At 39.5% G+C, this 22,764-nt stretch overlaps 1 protein-coding gene and 1 long non-coding RNA gene across 13 annotated transcripts in view; one reads left to right on the top strand and one right to left on the bottom strand.

Annotated features, from left to right (window-relative positions):
- ZNF280C (zinc finger protein 280C) overlaps positions 1–6,314 on the bottom strand; it is a 66,088-nt gene extending 59,774 nt beyond the window's left edge. For 3 of the 12 annotated variants that reach the window (XM_086387181.1, XM_086387178.1, XM_086387184.1), the window contains exons 1-2: positions 5,902–6,105; positions 4,998–5,135 (exon numbers count right to left, since the gene is read on the bottom strand). The gene's annotated coding sequence lies outside the window, so the exon portion shown is untranslated. Of the gene's footprint in view, positions 1–4,997; positions 5,136–5,901 lie in introns of all 12 variants that reach the window. The other 9 variants (XM_086387180.1, XM_086387183.1, XM_086387175.1 and 6 more) reach the window with 8 other exon arrangements.
- Positions 6,098–9,751, top strand: LOC147341431 (uncharacterized). The gene is made up of 2 exons (XR_015158706.1): positions 6,098–6,436; positions 8,084–9,751. It is a non-coding gene; the product is annotated as an uncharacterized LOC147341431 (long non-coding RNA).
- The last annotated feature ends 13,013 nt before the right edge of the window (positions 9,752–22,764 follow it).

The following is a 22,764-nucleotide window of genomic DNA, read 5'->3' as shown; positions in this document are numbered from 1 at the left end:
CAACATGGACTGTAGCACAACAGGCTTCCCTGTCCTTCACTATCTCCCGGAGTTTGCTCAAATCCATGTCCACTGAATCAGTGATGCTATCTAACCATCTCATCCTCTGCTGCCCTCTTCTCCCTTTTCCCCCTAAACAGTATGAAGAGGCAAAAAGTTAACACATAACCCAGCAATTCCACTCCTAGCAAGAGAGAATTGAACACGTTTGTCCATGCAAAAACATGTAGATGAACATTCATAGCAGTACTATTGGTAACAGCAAAAAAGTGAATGACACAAATGCCTGATTAAAGGAGAAACAAAATGTGATATACCTATACAAGGGAATAATATGGTCATAGAAAGAATGAAGTACTGGTACATACTACAAAATGGATGGATGGATGGATCTTGAGATTATACTAACTGAAAGAAGCTAGTGAGAAAGACTACATATTGTATGATTTCATTTATATGAAATCTCCAGAAATGGAAAATTCATAAAAACAGAAAGTGAAGTAGTGGTTGCTTACAGCTGGGAGGATTGGGGGGTAAATGAGTGACTCCTAATGGATATGAGGTTTCTTCACAGGGTGATGAAAATGTTTTAAAATTGACTGTGGTGATAATTGCACAGCACTGTGGATGTACTAAAATCATTGAATTGCACACTTCAAATGGGTGAATTGTACACTATGTGAATTATAGCTGAATAAAGCTGTTAGGCATATAATAAGCTGATAGGATATAAGCCTGGTGGTGATGGAAATCACTACATGGAGAAAGACTACCTAAGAAAGACACCAACAAAGAATAGCAAAGCCATAAGATTACAGAGTAGAGAAAAAGAAGGTAGAACAGGGAGACATTCAAGTTCTGATGTGACACGTGTATATATTGCAAAATGATCACCAGAGTTAAGTCTAACTAACATCTATCACTACAGTTGTTGTGAGTGTGTGTGTGTGTGATGAGATCTTTTAAGAGCTCCTCTCTTGCAGTAGCACGTGTGCTCAGTTGTTTCTGATTCTTTTCAACCCCATGGACTGTAGCCTGCCAGCCTCCTCTGTCATGGAATTTTTCAGGCAAGAATACAGGAATTGGTTGCCACTTCCTACTCCAGGGGATCTTCTCCACTCACTGACTGAACCTGCATCTCCTGCATTGGCAGGAGGATTCTTTTACCACTGGGAAGCCCCCTGCTCTCTTAGCAACTTTCAAATACCCAGCACAGTCTTATTAATTATAGTCACACCACACTATATTACATCCCCAGGACTTATTCTGTAATTAGAAGTTTGTACCTTTTGACCACCTCCACCCAATTTTGTCCTCCCCTCCCCCAATCTGTGTTCTGTATCTATGAAGTGTGTGTATGTTTTAAAGATTCCACATACAAGGGAGATCACAAGTTATTTTTCTTTGTCTGACTTAGCATAATTCCCTAAAGGTCCATTCATGTTGTTGCAAATGGCAGGATTTCCTTCATTTTAATAGCTGAATAATATTCCATATTTTCTCTATTCATTCATCCAAAGACGGACACTTAGATTTTTCCATGTCTTGGTTATTACAATAATAACATTATAATAATGCTGCAGTGAACATGGGGGTGCAGATATCTTTTTGAGTTAGTGTTTTTGTGTCCTCTGGGTAAACACTCAGAGTTGAATTGGTTTATTGTATCAGTACTCATGTTTTTGTCTATATTTACTACTGCATTGTCATCAAGTACTATTACTTTTACTGCTGGTACCTAATAAAAGAACAGAGAGAAAGAATATCTAAATGATGTATTTGTACTAAATAAAAGGAAAAATAACAGTTTGTACAGAGAAATGAAGGTACTGAAAAAGTTTAAATACAAAAATCTTGCTACTGCCTAGATAGATAGGAATTATGGGTGTGAAAAACTCAATTGAAGTAGTCAGTGACATTGTTTCATCAAAGTGTATTATTCAATGTTGTAAGGTTGATTTGAATAGCACTGATTTTGCAGTCCTGATTATTTTATGGCTGTACAAGAATTCTAAGATTTTTTAAATATTTTAAGTAAGAGGGTATCTGTGAAAATGTTTTCCTTATAATAGGAATTAATTGGTACTGTACTCAAATCCAAGAAACACTGTATTATACCTTGGTTTATTAGACAACTTCACTGGCACCTAGAAACAATTCAAACTCTCAAACCAGGTCTTAGGAACAAATCATATATAATTTAGAAGAAAAACATAGACTCATCGTCTTGTCTTTGTCCAAGTTTTTATATTGTGGAAGTTATTTTTTGAAAGCCTGAACACAGGTATATTTTGAGTCTATGTACATTTTTGAGCAGATCTTTAATAATTTTTTTTTGATCTTTAATAATTTTAATATTTCTTCCCTAATTTAAGTTTTCAACTTTTGTCTCAGTTTACTTTCATAATTCATCTATATGTAGAAAACAGCTACTTGACATTAAGATTTAAAATTATTAGCATAATATTTTGCAAAGCTTGTCTATATTTTAAAACATTTTAACATTAGCTTTTGAGATGGACCACCATTCTAATAAAATATACTTTCTGCAAAGTAATTTTTATATCATATTCAGAGTAAAGATTTTATCTCTAAGGAGATGTTTTTATCGCAATTCATATGTAAAAGATACAACCTGGAGAAAAGACTAGTGCACAGTGGACCTTTCAAAGCCAAATTATGTAACAAATACTTCATTGAAGTTTCATAAGATATTCTATAATCACTAATTTCTAAAGTAACCTCAAGAAGTATATATTGTTGATTCATATTTTATAGGAGTAAAACTAAACCACTAGGGAAAATATCAAGTAAAGATACGGAGCACAATTATGGGAACACTAGACATAGGAGCTGAACAACTGAGAGGGAATTTGAAGTCTACCACTTTCTGGTTGTCAAACCTATAGGATATTTAATTGATTTCTTTGAACTTAGTTCTTCTATCTGTAAAATGAAAACAGTAATACCTTTCTTGCAGCACTACTATAAGATTAAATAAAGCACATGAAAAATTATTATACAGTAATTTGCCTTATTTTGCTCAACATTTCCTTCTTTACTAAAAGTCATACAAGTTGATGAATATAAACACTAAAAAGAAACAAAAATTCTAGTTCATGTATAGAACTGATAAAATATTGTCACAAATAAAGAACGCCAGATTAGTAGTTCTCTAAGTTTTTATCTCAGGCCCACTCTTCATTCTTAAAACTTACTGACAACTCCAATGAGCTTTTTGTTTATGTGGATTATATCTATTTATACTTACCATATTAGAAACTGAAACTGAGGAAAAAATTAAATATATATTAACTTATTTAAAGTAACAAAAAGCCCATCACATGCCCATATAAATACTTTTAATTAAAATAACTATTTTCAAAAACAAAAAATCTAATAACACCGATTTACATTTTTGCAAATGTCTTTAGGATCTGTCCTAGTAAAAACACAATTGGATACTTTTAGCAATTTCTGAAATGTTTTTTTGTTTTTCTAAGAACATACAAAGGAGTACACCATGTCTTATTAATACTTATCTAATAAAACTGGTTTCACTATTTTTTATTCTTATGCTATTATTTCTAAAATGACTTAAAATACAAAAGATGAAAGAAAAATAGTCCATTGGACCCAGATGGTATGTAGGGATGGCTACTTTTCTTGATATACGGTTATTAAAAACACTTCTTAAAAGAAAACTACTTTGCAAGGAATGAATTAAAAAGGCCTAGATACACTTTTGATACAAATCATGGAGAAAACCAAGTCCTTCTTGAGTCACTATTTAAAACAACCTGACTGAAAATCATGTATATTTTAAGTCCTTCTCTAAAGCAAAAAGAAAAATATTCAGGGTTACATATTTAGTGAATATGTGAAATACTTCTGACCTTCAAAAAAGCACTTTTGAAATAAAACATATTTTCAATATAAATATCCAATAAATATCTTATCTGTCACTAAAACTATGGGTTATTTTCTATTTACAAAAATTGTTAATCATTTAGGTATTTTCCCTGTATAATAAGAACAACAGAAATACTTGGGTATGGTTCTAAATGCTCTCTTGAATAAAGAAAACAAATTGAAGAGAAGAGGAGGTACAGAAATAGACATCCATTCCCCTACTCTTTTTCCACTAAAAAAGCTGTTGCCAAGGAGTAAAACCCTAGGCTGAAAAAATTAGATTGGACTAGAAAACTGAACTGATGAAAATGGGTTGAAGAGGAGAAGCTGAAATTTGGACCCCTTCAACACAGAACTTTTTTCAAATTTTCAACATACTTGGAAATAATACTATTTTAATACTAAGAAGTTGAAAAGATACATATTCTTTTTTTCAAATTTTTACTGAAGTATAACTGATTTACAATGTTGTTTTGGTATGAAGTCTTAAATATTTTAAATATAAAGGAGAAGAAAATGGAAAAATGCTACCTATATGTTTTAGGTGAGTCTACTTGCTTTTCCTCCTTAACCACTCTCACAAAAAGTGGATCATAATACAGTGGACTGAGCATTGGCTAAGAAGTCAGAAGACCTAGGTTCAAGAATTGGTTCTATCACTCTTAACCACAGGACTAAGGGTAAAATCTCCTTGAGGTTGTTTCCTCAACTTCAAAACAGTTCTATCAACACCCCGCAGCCCACCTCAAAGGAGGTGATGGCAATGAAATGTATAAATGCAAGACACAACTGTAGTGGGATTTGTCCCAATGTTAACACATCAAGGGCCTTGATTTTATAAGCAAATGGGTGTCTTCATAGGCTTAGTAAAGTTTCTGCTTAAGGAGACAGTTTGAATTTTCACTGTAACCCCCCAAAGCAGGACACATCACAAATGCTAAGACGAGAATTTTGTGGTTAAAACTCTACCTCTCAGTTTTAATTTTATGTTTAATGGCACTAAAAGACATTAAAAATCACTGTTCAAACCTAAAAATAATAAAAGCAAAACTTAAGTTCACAGATTTAAAAAAGAAAAAACAAACCTAAAAAATCCTTGCAAACAAAGAGAACTCCTTGGATGTAGAAGAAGCTAGTTCGTTCACTTGACACTTTCTTCTCCGATCTCTCCTTTTAAAATAGCATTAAAACTTGAGATAAGTTAAGAGGAACTCCCTCCGTGTCTAGAGAAAGATAAAACCTCAGAATGAGATAATTTTTTCCATCTCATTAAGTAAAACCTGCAACGATCACAGTTAAAAAACTGTGTCTCTAACTCCACGTTTCTCCTCAGGGCTCTTCTCCTCTAGACAATAACGGAATGGAGCACGATTTCTACGACGGAGGAGAGAGGTTCCTTTGCCAAGAACAAGGGTGTAAGCACTGAATGACCAGTAACCTGGGTGGGGGGAATCAGCACAGAAAGGAGGGGCCCAAGGGGGCCAGGAGCCAGAAAGTTCGGGACCCTCTCTCCCCTCTATTCCCAACACTGAAGAGCCTTGAGGGTGGGCGGGTCTCGCCAAACATCGGCATCATATGTACAAAAGACCAAAGGGAGTTGCCTCCAGAAAGAAAAGCCAAAACCAGGCTGGGACAGACCGACACTTAGGCCCCCGAAGGTGAGGAGGGAGCAGCAGCAACCCGCGCGGCTCCGACCTGAGGGTGACCAAACGCTGTCGGCCTGAGGGTGGCCAAACGCTGCCGCCAAGCAACTACCTTTCCGAGATGCCTCCCCCGCCGGGCTGGCGCAAGATGGTGGCCCACCCGCCACCGCGCCAAGTCCGTCCCCTCCCCCGCACCCTGGGGCAGCCTGGCGACCTATGCCAGCATCCAGACCCTCGACCCAGTCCTCATAGCCGGGCCACCTAAACTGCCCTCAGAGCAAAGTGGCCACAGCCTCGCGGGAGAGCCCCTGCCTGCTTCCGCGCGGCGCAGGCGGGGGACACTTACCGCGAGCGGGGCAGGTCAGCCTGACTGGGACTCGGAGGAGGAGAAAGAGGAGGAGGGAAGGGAGGAGCGCGAAAACATTAGGCGGCGACTGCAGCCACAGCGACGGCCCGCGGCGACTCTCAGAGCGGAATGAGTGCCTCAGAAGAGGGCAGAAGTATATAACTAAGCGCGCTGCCTCATGGGTAGACGCCACCTTCTCCCCCCGCCCCCCAAACATCCGGGTTTCTTTTCTAATTGACCAGGGAGGGCGGGCGTAGACATGTGCAAGGCTTTACACATTCTCGAAGTCAACGGTCCGCTGCTTGTGGGTGGTGGGCTGTGGGTCACAAGCCGTGGGTCAGGGCGAGGGTCTGGGGCTGAAGCAGATCACCTCGGTCAGCCCACTGTCCAACCCGCATTGCAAACCGGAAATCAGGGCTGCGCATCAAATCTGAGCACGTGGAAACGTGAATTCTAGGTCTTCCCAGTGTGTAGGAGCTGGACGCTCCAGTTTGAAAAATACTGTACCCAAGGGGTGAAGACATCAACCAGTTGGGTAAGAGGAATATTTATTTAAATAATTGATTAAATATGTTTTTAAAATATGATTTTGGTTGCATCTCTCAGTTATTCCTAACTCTGTCATATAGATGTCTATGATAATTAAAATGTTAAGAAAAACACTTGCCAAGATTCTGCTTGCAGAAACATATTCTAAACAATGTATAACAGTATATAAAGTTTCCTCTCCCGATTTTCCTCATAAGGTCTATGGCACTAGTGGTCATCCTCACAAGAGTTACCAAGACTTAAAACCTTGCCTCAATAGTTAAGGAACTACTATGCATGTTAAGTTCAATCAGCCACTGAACTGTACCAATTCTATTTGAGCAAATGTCTTCTTTCTCACCTATACTGCTGTTTGCTACTGGTTCTGATAATAAGCTTTACAAGGAAAGACAGAAAATAATCAAAATAACCAACATGGAAAGTTTAAAGTTCCAGAATCTTAAAGTATTCATAGGTTGTTCCCACCTCTATTTTTTTTTTTAAACTTTAAATTTATTTTTTAATTGAGGGATAATTGCTTTACAGAATTTTTTGGTTTCTGCCAAATATCAACATGAATTAGCCATGGGCTTCCCTGGTGACTCAGCTGGTAAAGAATACGCCTTCAATGTGGGAGACCTGGATTCGATCCCTGGGTTGGGAAGATTGCCTGGAGAGGGGAAAGGCCAGCCACTCTGCCTGGAGAATTCCATGGACTGTATAGTCCATGGGGTCTCAAACAGTCGGACAGGACTGAGCAACTTTCACTTCACTCCCTGGTGACTCAAACAGTAAACAATCTGCCTGCAGTACAGGAGACCTGGAAGATCCCCTGGAGAAGGGAATGGCAACTCACAGCAGTATTCTTGCCTGGAGAATTCCCATGAACAGAGGAGCCTGGTGGGCTCCTGTAGACTGGCAGGCTACAGTCCTTGGGGTCACAGAGTCAAACCTGACTGAGTAACACTTTCACTTTCATACAGGTGGCCCCTCCTTCTTGATGGGCTGATAAGAAAGCTCAGTGCCCTCTCCTTTGTTGTCAGCAGGAAATTTAAAACTAGGAAGTTTACAGTCATGGTACGTTCTCTTTCAGTGCGGGTGGGAAATTTCAAACTCACAACTCTCCAGCCCTCTGCTTCTTCCTTTGGTGCAAGAGGGAAATTTAAAACTTGCAAATCTACAGCTAATGAGTCCCACCCCTTAGAGACAGTAAAGGCCTAATGCACTCACTCTGCCTCTCAAGAAAGTCCTGACCATTTTGGCCCCTGTGTTTTCCGTGAGGGTCCCTTGAATAATGAAGTTTTCTCAAATTCTGTATAAGTGTCTGAGCCTGCACATCTAAACTAAAATTAGGAGGAAGGAGAGTCAATCTGCCTCAGAGGGATGAACCAAACCAAAATTCTAATCCAATTTATCCTTTATTTTATTGAAAAATATAATAGCAAAGAAGATTGGGAAACTCTGGTCAGCAAATTTTCTTTCAAAAGGAAATGTACATAAGAAACCAAATTATAATAAAAAAAGATGCCTGGTGAGAATGGAATAAGCACATGGGAAATTATTTGGATGATTTTGACTAGTCTGTCCTTAAAACTCCTCTCCAGGCTTCTGGTTCTTTTGACTAACTGTCCCCATGTTCCTTTATTTCACCCAGGACTACCATTAATCTTTTGAACTTTGGTGTTGGAGAAGACTCTTGAGAGTCCCTTGGACTGCAAGGAGATCCAACCAGTCCATTCTGAAGGAGATCAGCCCTGAGATTTCTTTGGAAGGAATGATGCTAAAAGCTGAAACTCCAGTACTTTGGCCACCTCATGCGAAGAGTTGACTCATTGGAAAAGACTCTGATGCTGGGAGGGATTGGGGGCAGGAGGAGAAGGGGACGACAGAGGATGAGATGGCTGGATGACATCACTGACTCGATGGACGTGAGTCTGAGTGAATTCCGGGAGCTGGTGATGGACAGGGAGGCCTGGCGTGCTACGATTCATGGGGTTGCAAAGAGTCAGACACAACTGAGTGACTGAACTAAACTGAACTGAACCATTAATCAGGATTCACTCCTGTATAGCCTTTTTGGGGGCAGTTTTTAAACTGAGATAAACTAACGTAAAAATTCACCATTTTAAAGTGTATAGTACAGTGATCTCTAATATACTCACAATATTGTATAGTTATCTCCATTGTCTAATAAGAAAATTTCCATCATCCCCCAAAAGAAATCCCATACTTGTTAATAGCCACTCCCAAGTCCCTTCTACCCACATCCCCAGGAACAATTGTGTGTCTCTGCAGATCTACCTATTCTGGACATTGCACATAGATGGGATCACAGTATGTAGCTCTTTGTGTCTAGCTTCTTTTACTTACCATAAGTTTTTGAGGTAGGTTCATCATGTAGTACCCTGTATCAGTAGTCCATTCCTTTTTAATGACTGCATAATATTTTACTGTATAGACGTACCATTTTTTGTTTATCCACTCTTCAGCTGATGGATATTTGGGTTGTTTCCACTTTTGGTCTATTATTATTAATGCAGCTATGAACATTGGTGTATAAGACTTTTTAAAAAAACAACTTTATTGAGATACAGTTCACATATACAATTCATTTATTTAAAGTGTACAATTCAGTTTTTGAATCATAATCACAGATATCAATGACCATCACCATGGTCAATTTCCAGAAATCCTCTACATATAAACTACCATGCATAGTTAAAAAGTAGACTAGTGGTAGCCTAGGACTGTGGTGAGGGGTAGTGGGTGGGTAGGGACATGGTAGTTAATATGTATATGTAATATGTAATTACCCTCTCCTATAAAGAGGGTCATTGGAGAAGGAAATGGCAGCCCACTCCAGTGTTCTTGCCTGGAGAATCCCAGGGACAGGGGAGCCTGGTGGGCTGCCGTCTATGGGGCCACACAGAGTCGGACACGACTGAAGTGACTTAGCAATAGCAATAGCAATAAAGAGGGTCGGAGAAGGCAATGGCAACCCACTCCAGTACTTTTGCCTGGAAAATCCCATGGACGGAGGGGCCTGCTGGGCTGCAGTCCATGGGATCGCTAGGAGTCGGACAAGACTGAGCGACTTCACTTTCACTTTTCACTTTCATGCACTGGAGAAGGAAATGGCAGCCCACTCCAGTGTTCTTGCCTGGAGAATCCCAAGGACGGGGGAGCCTGGTAGGCTGCCGTCTGTGGGGTCGCACAGAGTCGGACACGACTGAAGAGACTTAGCAGCAGTAGCATAAAGAGGGTAATTTGAGTTTGAATAAAGTCACTGATTGCAATAAATAAATAAAGCTTTAACACTTAAGCATTGTCCCACTTGCCTCATTTCTCTGTTCCCTTCCCAGGTGGTGCTAGTAATAAAGAATCCTCCTGCCAATGGAGGAGACGTAAGAGACACGGGTTCAATCCCTGGGTCAGAAAGATCCTCTGGAGAAGGGCACTCCAGTATTCAGGCCTGGAGAATCCCATGGACAGAGGAACTTGGTGGGCTACAGTTCAAAGGGTTGCAATGAGTCAGACACAACTGACATGACTTAGCACATACTCTCAATGTCCTGATATCAATAACTTTATTGAGCAACTACAGCCTCAGTATAAGAGTACTGATGGTTTATACCTAAATCACCTAATCCACAGCTTCATGGATATCTTTATACCTTTCATTGAGTTTGTCTACAAAAACAAACTTTCTTTCTAAAAAATAAATTTATTGAGTCATTTAAAGTAACTATTCATGGTTTGCTTGCTTTAAAAAAAGTATTTATTTATTTATTTTTGGCTGCTCTGGATCTTCATTGTTGCACATGGGCTTTCTCTAGTTTTGATGCATCAGCTTCTCATTGCGGTGGCTTCTCTTATGGAGTATGGGCTGTAGAGCACTTGAGCTTCAGCAGCTGTGATGCACCTGCTTAGTTGCCATGGCATGTAGAATATTTCCAGACGGGGGATGGAACCCATGTCTCCTTCATTGGCAGGTGGACACCTATCCAGTGGACCACCAGGGAAGTCTGAGACATCCTTTCAATCTCACATTACTCTCCTTCCTATACTAAGAAGTGCCAAGTGAGCAGTTGAGTTTCCATTTATATATAGGAGAGGCTTACTCAACACTATTAGTTGGAAGTAGATTTTAGATTTTGCACTCTACACAAAAAAGAGAAAAGGTCAGTTGTCAATACAAATGGAGGAGTAGCTACTAATAGGCAGGCTGATGGAGATTATGGAAAAATTAAATATAAAATTGAAAAATAATGGTTGATAACATGAATCAGGGCTTCAGCAAGTAATTGAATAGCAAAGCAGGAGAAGAAAACTAGTTACTCAACTTCTCCTGAGTCATGTCATATTTACTTTCAAGAGAACTCCTACAACATATATTCAAATGTAAATTAAAAAAAATCCAAATTCAAGTAGAAAAACATTTGAATGTTGCATCTTTTGTGGGATACCCTTGATTCCATTTTCCCTCCACTAGTTAAAAAAGGCCATTTCCAAGCAAAATGGTGACATTGTGAAAGAAGTTTGTCTGCAATGCCTTTTTCTTCTTCCCTTTCCATGTCTCTTCCCCTACTGCCAACACACTCCAGTATCCTGGAAATTCATGATGCTTTTGTGTGTTTATGACACGTCCCCGAGTTTGCATTCTCCAGAGACCGTCTCTTTCTATGTCTTTTTATTCTTACCTCAATGGCACCCCACTCCAGTACTCTTGCCTGGAAAATCCCATGGACGGAGGAGCCTGGTAGGCTGCAGTCCATGGGGTCGCTGAGAGTTGGACACGACTGAGCGACTTCACTTTCACTTTTCCCTTTCATGCATTGGAGAAGGAAATGGCAACCCACTCCAGTGTTCTTGCCTGGAGAATCCCAGGGACGGGGGAGCCTGGTGGGCTGCCGTCTATGGGGTTGCATAGAGTTGGACACGACTGAAACAGCTTAGCAGCTTGCCCTTATTTTTCTCTGAAATCTCACCTACCTCTAGCATAACCTTCAGAGACTTGCTCTTTGCTAGGTAGGTATTGTAATTAGCTGACCTGGGCTCATGAACTGGTTTTATTCCTAAAGAGTGTTTGTTTGCACACAGTAGAGCATGGCAATTCTTATGCCTTGAAGGTTGGTTATGGTAGGAAAATTACTGATCAAGGTTTACTTTCTCTAGGAGAACTGATTTGCTAGCACAACACTGATTCAATTCTGTGCTTCCAGTGCCTATGGCCCAATGCTTAACTAACAGGTGTCTCTGGAAGCTCTTCATCTTCTCTTTAACTAAAGCAGCAACTCCATGTTTATATTTTGACCTCCTATCTAATATTTATGTGAAAAAAGTTTCCACTGATACAAATAAATAATAAACGTTTGGAAACTATTGTTCTAGACCAACTAACTAATTTTAAAAATGAGTCAATGGAAAATTGCTGCTATCCAGTCACTCAGTCATGTCCAGCTCTTTGCAACACCATGGACTGCAGCACGTCAGGCTTCCCTGTCCTTCATAATCTCCCAGAGTTTGCCCAAAGTCATGTCCATTGAGTCAGTAATGCCATCCAACCATCTCATCTTCTGTTGTCCCCTTCTCTTCCTGCCTTCAATCTTCCCCAGCATTAGGATCTTTACCAATGAGTCGGCTCTTCACATCAGGTGGCCAAAGTATTGGAGCTTCAGCATCAGCCCTTCCTTCAGGACCAATTTCCTTTACGATTGACTGGTTTGATTGCCTTGCTGATCAAGGGACTCTCAAGAGTCTTCTCCAGCACCACAGTTCAAAAGCATCAATTCTTCAGCACTCAACCTTTTTATGGTCCAACTCTCACATCCATACATGACTACTGGAAAAACCATAGCTTTGACTAGATGGACTTTTGTCAGCAAAGTGATGTCTCTGCTTTTGAATACACTATCTAGGTTTGTCATAGCTTTTCTTCCAATGAGCAAGTGTCTTTTAATTTCATGGCTGCAGTCACCATCTGCAGTGATTTTGGAGCCCAAGAAAATAAAGTCTGTTACTATTTCCACTTTTCCCCCATCTATTTGTCATGATTGATGGGACCAGATGCCATGATCTTAGTTTTTTTAATGTTGAGTTTTAAACCAGCTTTTTCAGTCTCCTCTTTCACTTTCATCAAGAGGTTCTTATTTCCTCTTCGCTTTCTGCCATAAGGGTAGTGTCATCTGCATATCTGAGGTTATTGATGTTTCTCCCAGAAATCTTGATTCCAGCTTGAGCTTCATCCAGCCCGTCATTTTGTATGATGTACTCTGCATATAAGTTAAATAAGCAAGGTGACAATACATAGCCTTGATGTACTCCTTTCCCAATTTTGAAGCAGTTTGTTCCATGTTCGGTTCTAACTGTTGCTTCTTTTAACGGAAAATTGAAAAGATTAAAAAGAGTTGTCCAATATTGCACAAAGGGCAGAGAAAAATGACAGGACAAGTACTAGAACCGAGGTCTCCTTATTTCCATACACTCATTGTGGCTCAAATGGTAAAAATCTGCCTGCAATGCAGGACACCCTGGTTCGATCCCTGGGTTAGGAAGATCCCCTGGAGAAAGGAATGGCAACTCACTCCAGTATTCTTGCCTGGTGAATTTCATGGACAGAGGAGCCTGGCAGGGTACAGTCCACGGGGTCACAAAGAGTCAGAAACAACTGAGAGACTAAAACTTTCACATTTCTTATTTCCAATCTAATTAATACTCTTCCTATTTGTACTCAATGGTCACACATTAAAATTTTCCTGTTCTGTTTCTCATTGTATGAAGAAAAACAAAGATATCAAGTAGTACATCTGATTGAGTAACCAAAGTTCCCAATAATGTATGCTGACTATGAGAGAGGGGCCTTCTAGAGAAAATATCCTCTCAGAACATTTTAGTGAATGGAAGAAGTTGTATGCAAGAAGAAGGGAGAAGCAGCAGTAAAGAAAGTGGGTATATAGTAATGATTACAATTGTGATAGTTTATATAACTAAAAATTATATATAGCACTTGTTTTGTGCCAACACTGTTCTCAGCAATTTATAATATTGATTATTCAATACAATGTATGTATTCTTTTTTATTATCCCATTTACAGATGGCACAAAGATGCTAAGTACTTTGTTTGCATTCACACAACTAGGAAGTGATAAAGCCAGGATTTGAACCCAGACATTCTGGTTCTAGTATCTGGAACCTTAGCCATTATACTGACCTATCTCTTCAGATGTTCAGCAAATATATGTTGAATGAATTAATGACTGAATAGATCGTATATGCTGGGATCGGAGATTCTTGGGGGCATATTAAATAACAGAGGAATATCAAACAATGCTACCTACATGTAGAAGAAGTGTAATAGAGTAATTAGAATGAATCTCTCATTAAGAAAAAAATCAAAAGAAGAATGGAACTGGAGGAATCAACCTCCTGACTTCAGGCTCTACTACAAAGCCACAGTCATCAAGACAGTATGGTACTGGCACAAAGACAGAAATATAGATCAATGGAACAAAATAGAAAGCCCAGAGATAAATCCACGCAGATATGGACACCTTATCTTTGACAAAGGAGGGAAGAATATACAATGGATTAAAGACAATCTCTTTAACAAGTGGTGCTGGGAAAACTGGTCAACCACTTGTAAAAGAATGAAACTAGAGCACTTTCTAACACCATACACAAAAATAAACTCAAAATGGATTAAAGATCTAAACGTAAGAACATAAAGTATAAAACTCCTAGAGGAAAACATAGGCAAAACACTCTCCAACATATATCAGAGCAGGATCCTCTATGACCCACCTCCCAGAATACTGGAAATAAAAGCAAAAAGAAACAAATGGGACCTAATTAAACTTAAAAGCTTCTGCACAACAAAGGAAACTATAAGCAAGGTGAGAAGACAGCCTTCCGAATGGGAGAAAATAATAGCAAATGAAGCAACTGACAAACAACTAATCTCAAAAATATACAAGCAACTCCTACAGCTCAATTCCAGAAAAATAAATGACCCAATCAAAAAATGGGCCAAAGAACTAAATAGACATTTCTCCAAAGAAGACATAAAGATGGCTAACAAACACATGAAAAGATGCTCAACATCACTCATTATCAGAGAAATGCAAATCAAAACCACTATGAGGTACCATTTCATGCCAGTCAGACTGGCTGCGATCCAAAAGTCTACAAGCAATAAATGCTGGACAGGGTGTGGAGAAAACGGAACCCTCTTACACTGTTGGTGGGAATGCAAACTAGTACAGCCACTATGGAGAACAGTGTGGAGATTCCTTAAAAAACTGGAAATAGAACTGCCTTATGATCCAGCAATCCCACTGCTGGGCATACACGCTGAGGAAACTAGAATTGAAAGAGACATGTGTACCCCAATGTTCATCACAGCACTGTTTACAATAGCCAGGACATGGAAGCAACCTAGATGTCCATTGGCAGACGAATGGATAAGAAAGCTGTGGTACATATACACAATGGAGTATTACTCAGCCATTAAAAAGAATACATTTGAATCAGTTCTAATGAGGTGGATGAAACTGGAGCCTATTATACAGAGTGAAGTAAGCCAGAAAGAAAAACACCAATACAGTATACTAACGCATATATATGGAATTTAGAAAGATGGTAACAATAACCGTGTATACGAGAAAGCAAAAGAGACACTGATGTATAGAACAGTCTTTTGGACTCTGTGGGAGAGGGAGAGGTTGGGATGATTTGGGAGAATGGCATTGAAATATGTATAATATCATATATGAAATGAGTCGCCAGTCCAGGTTCGATGCACAATACTGGATGCTTGGGGCTGGTGCACTGGGACGACCCAGAAGGATGGGATGGGGAGGGAGGAAGGAGGAGGGTTCAGGATGGGGAACACATGTATACCTGTGGCGGATTCATTTTGATATATGGCAAAACCAACACAATATTGTAAAGTTAAATAAAATAAAATTTTAAAAAAATTAAAAAAGAAAAAAATCATTCTTGTCAGATAAATTTTGGTGGGAAAAATATAATTACGTAGGCCTCTAAGATCTCAGCGGAGAAGACAATGGCACCCCACTCCAGTACTCTTGCCTGGAAAATCCCATGGACGGAGGAGCCTGGTAGGCTGCAGTCCATGGGGTCGCTAAGAGTTGGACACGACTGAGCGACTTCCCTTTCACTTTTCACTTTCATACATTGGAGAAGGAAATGGCAACCCATTCCAGTGTTCTTGCCTGGAGAATCCCAAGGATGGGGAGACTGGTGGGCTGCGGTCTATGGGGTCGCACAGAGTCGGACACGACTGAAGCGACTTAGCAGCAGCAGCAGCTAAGATCTCAGTTAAGTGTTTCTGTGTCCTTCACGTTTCTGATCGAACCTCTTGGCAGTAGAGGGCTCTTGAACAAGTTTCAAGGATGGTCAACCCACTTATATACAGTAATTTCTAGGAAAAGAGAGTTTCACACTCCTCTGGTAACTGTATGCAGACACTGACTTTGTTGAAAGGTTTAAAATTTTGTACTCAGTACTTTGCATTATGCTCTATATTAAAGGGAGGATAGGGAAGGGGGGATACAACATAGACCCTTCTCTTATGGTATTACCATCCAATTGGCAAACTAGGTTCAAAACCCCAGAAATAATTAGTGAGCAATGCAAGAGCTCTTTGATCACGTATATGGTTCAGGCTGTCAAGTACAGTGAGAATTCAGAGAATAGGAAACTAGAGCAGATGGAAATAAATGTGAAAGACCCGGTCTTAAGCTGAGTTTAGACAAAGCACAGTCTTACAGGATGAACAGAACTCAATAAGACAGAGAAGAGAATTAGGTAAGATGAGAGACATGAAGGAAAACAAGGAGACATAAACAAAAATAATGCTTCCATGACTCAATCAATGGACCAGTTTGCTTAGAGCAGATATGCATCGGGGTAAGAGAACTGAGTTTGGGTATTTATTTATTCATTTACTCATTCATTCATGGAACAAATGCTAAGTGAGCACAAGGTCATGTGTTGGGAATATTGTGAAAAATGGGACACATTCCTTGCCTTCAAGTTGCTTGTGTTCGAGTAGTAGAAACAGATGCATAAGTATAATAGTGCTATAATAGAACTATGCTCCAAGAGAGCTCCTGACACAGCCTGGGTGTGTCAGGGAAGGCTTCCTGAAGGACCTGATGGCTCAGCTTAAATTATAGTAGTAGAGAGAAGAATGGACAAATCCTATAGGAATAAGATCATGTAGCAGTCACATCAATAGTCCGCTCAGATCTCGCTGTGAGAGAACCTGCTTTGGAGATCATTGATGACCGACAGACTCTAGCTATAGTACCTTTGAGTCCATTGCAGCTTTTCCACCAGGCCATGCTTCCCCCTGGGGAATTCTCAGAATATGACTGGGCACAGCATGGTTACTAGTACCAGTCCATTCCTGCCTATTATGAGATTCTTTTAATGCGAAATTTTTGCTTGAGTACTCCGCATCCACCTTGTCCAAGACTTTCTTAGAACTGCATCGCATTATAAGGCTCTTCCTACTTGATCTTTCCTCTTTTCTTTTACAAGTGTCAGACTTGTAACATGGTTTCTAAGCTCTTCCCACCTCTTCTTGCTTGCTCCCTTTTTATGCTTTAAAAATGGTTCTTCCAATAAATATTTTGCACGTCCAGTCCCATCTGACATCTGCTTTTCCAAGGGATTAAACTGACACAAAGCCGCAAAATATATTCAAGAGAATGAGAAATCACACAGTATTACTTATGAGTAAGGGCCAGTGGAGGGAAATTAGATGAAGACGTAGATGGGGGTGAGGGAGGGGTAGATGAACCAGGGCATTGAATACCTTGCACAGGAACTTGGACTTTAACCCTGTGGACAGACATAGGGAGCCATTGAAAATTTTTATGGAAGAATGAAGTGCAGATTTGTGATTTACTTTGATCTCGCTGGACTCAAAGTGGAAGAGAGACTTGAAGGAATTAAGGCTATATGCATCAACCAGAGACCTGATTTTAAATTAGACCTCTCCTATTTATTATCCACATCTGTAAAATAGTAGTATTTGTAAGTAATTTACTCTGAGTCTTTGTTTCCTCATTTTTAAAATAGGGGAAAAGATCTACTCCACAGGACCGTTTTTAAATAACATATGGTAATATAGGTAATATGTGCCTAGCACAGTACCTGATAAAGTGTAGAAACTCAGTAACTGATATCTTTCTTTTCCCTTTTGCTATTATTTTACACTTGTAACTTAAAAAAAATTAAAGTATTGGTTAAGATAGCAGAAAAAAGGCTAGATGCTTGGAGACTAATTAGGATACCTTTGTGGTGGTATAGAAGGAAATAAAAAGGACAGTGACAATAGGATGGCAGAAAAGAAGAACTTAAGTAACATTTAGGCAGAAAAACTGAGAGGATTTGGTGACTGCCTGGTTGTGGGGATTAAGTATGAAGATGGAACCTAAGATGAGGCCCAACCACTGGCGGCCGAGCTTAGGCCGGCCTCGCAATCCCAACACGCATCATCAGCATCTCAGCCCACGGCGCTGGGAGGATGCTTCGCCTCGCTCTCAGGAGCACAGTTGTCTGTTTTTGAACCTCTCTCTGTGTTTGGACCCAATGGGCTACCTCCCCCGTGGTGTGCTCCTCCCAAAATCAAACTGGTATTCTGGGGCTCTGCTGCTGCTGCTAAGTCGCTTCAGTCGTGTCTGACTCTGTGCGACCCCATAGGCTGCAGCCTACCAGGTTTCCCCGTCCCTGGGATTCTCCAGGCAAGAACACTGGAGTGGGTTGCCATTACCTTCTGCAATACATGAAAGGAAAAGTGAGAGTGAAGTCGCTCAGTTGTGTCTGAGTCTTAGTGACACCATGGAATGTGGCCTACCAGGCTCCTCCAACCATGGGGTTTTCCAGGCGAGAGTACTGGAGTGGGTTGCCATTGCCTTCTCCTCCTGGCGCCCAAGATGTTTGAAATACAAAGATGAGATTCTTTTTGTTGTTGTTGTTGTTTTTCCTGGCAGCCCCCTCAGTTCCTCCCCCGAGTGCCCAACACTTTCCAGTTATATGTGTTTCCTGGATGCGTCCTTCCAGTTCTTGACAGCCAGCTCAGAGGGTGTGCTAATTCTCAGTTACGGTTTTCCTTTTTGCCTTCTTGTTCTAGTCACAAGGAAATTTATGAGAAAATAAGCTTTGACCTTTTTTTTTTTTCTTTAGATTTTAAGTGGAAACTTGAATGCTCACTTTTGCTAAGAAGGGGGAATGGATGTGTAGTCTACACAGTGTACAATGAAGCCAGACGTACCCAAGAGGAAGACATTTTAAACATACCGATATTTGGCAAAACTAATACAATTATGTAAAGTTTAAAAATAAAATAAAATTTAAAAAAAAAGAAAGAAAAATAAAAATCACCTGCCATCTCAAAAAAAAAATTAAGATGAGGCCCAGTTCTCTAGTGTGGGCTTCTGGGTAGAGAATATGGGAAGAATAGCCAGTTTCAAGTTCCATTTAAGATATGTTTGGGTTGTTGTGCTGTGGATCATGAATGGGACATTGAGATGTCCAGCAATTTGTCATACATAGAAGTCTAATACTCAAGAGATAATTCTGAGTTGGAGAAAAAGATTTGGGACAGATTAGCGTGTGTATGCGGAGAAGGCAATGGCACCCCACACCAGTACTCTTGCCTGGAAAATCCCATAGACGGAGGGGCCTGCTGGGCTGCAGTCCATGGGGTCGCTAGGAGTCGGACACGACTGAACGACTTCACTTTCACTTTTCACTTCCGTGCACTGGAGAAGGAAATGGCAACCCACTCCAGTGTTCTTGCCTGGAGAATCCCAGGGATGGGGGAGCCTGGTGGGCTGCCATCTATGGGGTCGCACAGAGTCGGACACGACTGAAGCAACTTAGCAGCAGCAGCAGCTTGTGTATGAACTCACCAAGGGGAATGTGTCAAGTAAGAAGAGCAATGAGCTGAAGATGAATTTAAAACTGACACCCTTTGCATAAATATGTGTTACAGAATATTATCTTTGAAATATATTCAAATGAATCTGATTTCAACAGAGTTTTATATTCACCACTATCCATTTAAAAATACTAATACCAGGAGACCTAGCCATTCCACTTTTAGATATCTAAGAGCAATGAGTATATACATCCACCCTGAGATATATGCAAAAATACCCATCGTATTTTGTTTGTAATAACCAAAACCTCTAGAAAAACCAATTGTCCATCAGCCATAGAATAGATAGATAAATAATGGCACATAGAGACATTGGAATATTATATACATCAGTGGTTTTCAGAAGCCCTTTGCAACCTTAAAAAATTTAATTGAAGACACCAAGGAGTTTTTGTTTATTTAAGTTACTTGTAACATTTTTATATTAAGATTTTTAAAATATTTATATACTAGTTAATTTTAACAATAATAAATCTATCACATGTTATCATACATTGCATAATGCATATATAGTAATGACAATTACAGCTAAAGGTTGTCACCATAGAGTCTACAGTGGTTAAAGGATAATAAGAAAACGTTGTGAATGACATTATGTCAACATATTCAACATGGATGAAAAGGACAAATTTATTGAAAAATATAGTTTACCAAAATAGATACAAGAAGCAGAAAGTCTGAGTATCCCTCTATCTATTAAACAAGTTGAATTTGTTACTAAAAAACTTTTCCAAAAGAAAAGTGCATGGCTTCATCACTGAATAGCACCAATTTTACAAACACATTCCAGAAAACAGGAAGAGGGAATACCGTCTAGCTCATTTTGTAAGGCTAGCATAGCCTTAACACCAAGACATGTGAAAGATACTGTAAAAATAAAATTACATATCAATATCCTTCATATATATAGGCACAAAAATCCTTAACAAAACATTACTAAATAAAGAATCATACTTCAAGACTCTGCTTGCAGGCATGCTCAATCCCTCAGTTGTGTCCCGCTCTTTGTGACCACATGGACTGTACCCCATCAACCACCTCTGGACTAAGTAGGGTTTATTCCAGAATGCAAGGTTAATTTAACATTCAAAAATCCATCAATGTAATTCACCACATTAACAGGATAAAAAAGAAAATCCACACAATCATTTCAATAGATGTAGAAAGAGCATATGACAAAATCCAATGTCCACTCATCACTAAAATTTTCAGAAAATTAGAAATAGTAAAAAAAAAAATACTTCCTCAAATGAATAAAGAGCATCTATGAAACACCAATAGCTAGCATCATAATTGATGGCAAAAGATTGAATTGTTCTTTCTTAAGATGGGAACAAGGCAAGGATGCTACTATCTTCTCTTGTATTCAACATGGTATTGAAGGTCCCAGGCATTGAAAAGAAAGAAAGAAATTGAAAGCACTGAGATTTTTTAAATCCCTATTTGTAGATGATACGATTATTAATGTAGAAAATCCGAGAATCTAGAAAACAAATGTTAGAACTAATAAGTGAACTTAGCAAGGTCACAGAATACAGGGTTAATGTAGAAAATCAGTTGCATCCTTATATACCAACTTTTGCAAAAAAGGTCAGTCTAGTCCTATGGTTTTTCTATTAGTCATGTATGGATGTGAGAGGTGGACTATAAAGAAAGCTGAGCACTGAAGAATTGATGGTTTTGAACTGTGGTATTAGAGAAGACTCTTGAGAGTTCTTTGGACAGCAAGGAGATCCAACCAGTCCATCCTAAAGGAACTCAGTCCTGAATATTCATTGGAAGGACTGATGCTGAAGCTGAAACTCCAATGCTTTGGCCACCTGATGCAAAGAACTGACTCATTGGAAAAGACCCTGATGCTGGGAAAGATTGAAGGTGGGAGGAGAAGGGGATGACAGAGGATGAGATGGTTGGATGGCATCTCACCGACTCAATGGACATGAGTTTGAGTAAGCTCCAGGAGTTGGTAATGGACAGGGAAGCCTAGCGTGCTGCAGTCCATGGAGTCGCAGAGAGTTGGACACGACTGAGTGACTGAATTGAACTGATACCAACTCTAATGGCAGAAAGCAAAAGGAACTAAAGAGCTTCTTGATGAGGGTTAAAGAGGAGAGTGAAAAAGCTGGTTTAAAACTCAACAGTCAAACAACTAAAATTATGGCATCCGGTCCCATCACTTCATGGCAAATAGATGGGGAAAAAGTGGAAACAGTGACAGATTTTATTTTCTTGGGCTCCAAAATTACTGTGTACAGTGACAGAAACCACTAAATTAAAAGACTCCTGCTGCTTGGAAGAAAAGCTATGACAAACCTAGACAGTGTATTCAAAAGCAGAGACATCACTTTGCTGACAAAGGTCCATTTAGTCAGAGCTATGGTTTTTCCAGTAGTCATGTATGGATGTGAGAGTTGGACCATAAAGAAAGCTGGGCGCTGAAGAATGGATGCTTTCGAATTGTGGTGCTGGAGAAGACTCTTGAGAGTCCCTTGGACTGCAAGGAGATCAAACCAGTCAATTGTAAAGGAAATTGGTCCTGACTATTCATTGGAAGGACTGATGTTGAAGTTGAAGCTCCAATACTTTGGCCACCAGTTGTGAAAAGCCAACTCATTGGAAAAGCCCCTGATGCTGGGAAAGGTTGAGGGCATTAGGAGAAGGGGGAAACAGAGGATGAGCTGTTCAGATGGCTCACCGACTCAATGGACATGAGTTTGAGCAAACTCTGGGAGATAGTAAAAGAAGGGAGGCCTGGCATGCTGCACTCCATGGGATCATCAGTCAGACATGACTTAGCAACTGAACAACAGCAACAATACCAAGAACAAACAATTGGAAATGAAACTCAAAAAACAAATCTATTCACAATAGCACTAAATGTAAAATATTTATAAATAAATCTGATTGAATTTCTCTACTTGGAAATTGCAAAACAAAACTGAGGGAAATTAAAAAGTACAGAAATGTACCATGATTCAATAATGTTAAGTGACAATTCTCCCCAAATCTATAGGTATAACACAAATGCAAAACTCCAGTAAGTTTTTTTTTTTTAAATGCACCATTGAGAAAAAGAAAAGGCAAGCCAGATACTGGGAAAAATATTCAGAATACATATATCAAAGAAAATATCCAGAATATGCACACACACAGTCAATAATAATAAGATAAAATAACAATGCAAAAAATATTTCAACATACATTTCACAAAAAGAAGAGAGAAATGGCCAATAAGGTCATGAAAAAATACTTGAAGTCATTAGTCTTGGGGGAAAGCAAATAAAAAGCCACATTGAGATACCACCACATACCCATTAGAATAGACAAAAATTTAAAAACTGACCATATCAAGTGTTAGCAA

Source organism: Bos grunniens, chromosome X, assembly GCF_055505025.1.
Source record: "Bos grunniens cultivar Pamir isolate PY7600 chromosome X, Bosgru_T2T1.0, whole genome shotgun sequence".
NCBI lineage: Eukaryota > Metazoa > Chordata > Mammalia > Artiodactyla > Bovidae > Bos > Bos grunniens.
Note: the sequence above shows the minus strand (reverse complement) of the source record. Positions and strands in the feature narration are given on the sequence as shown.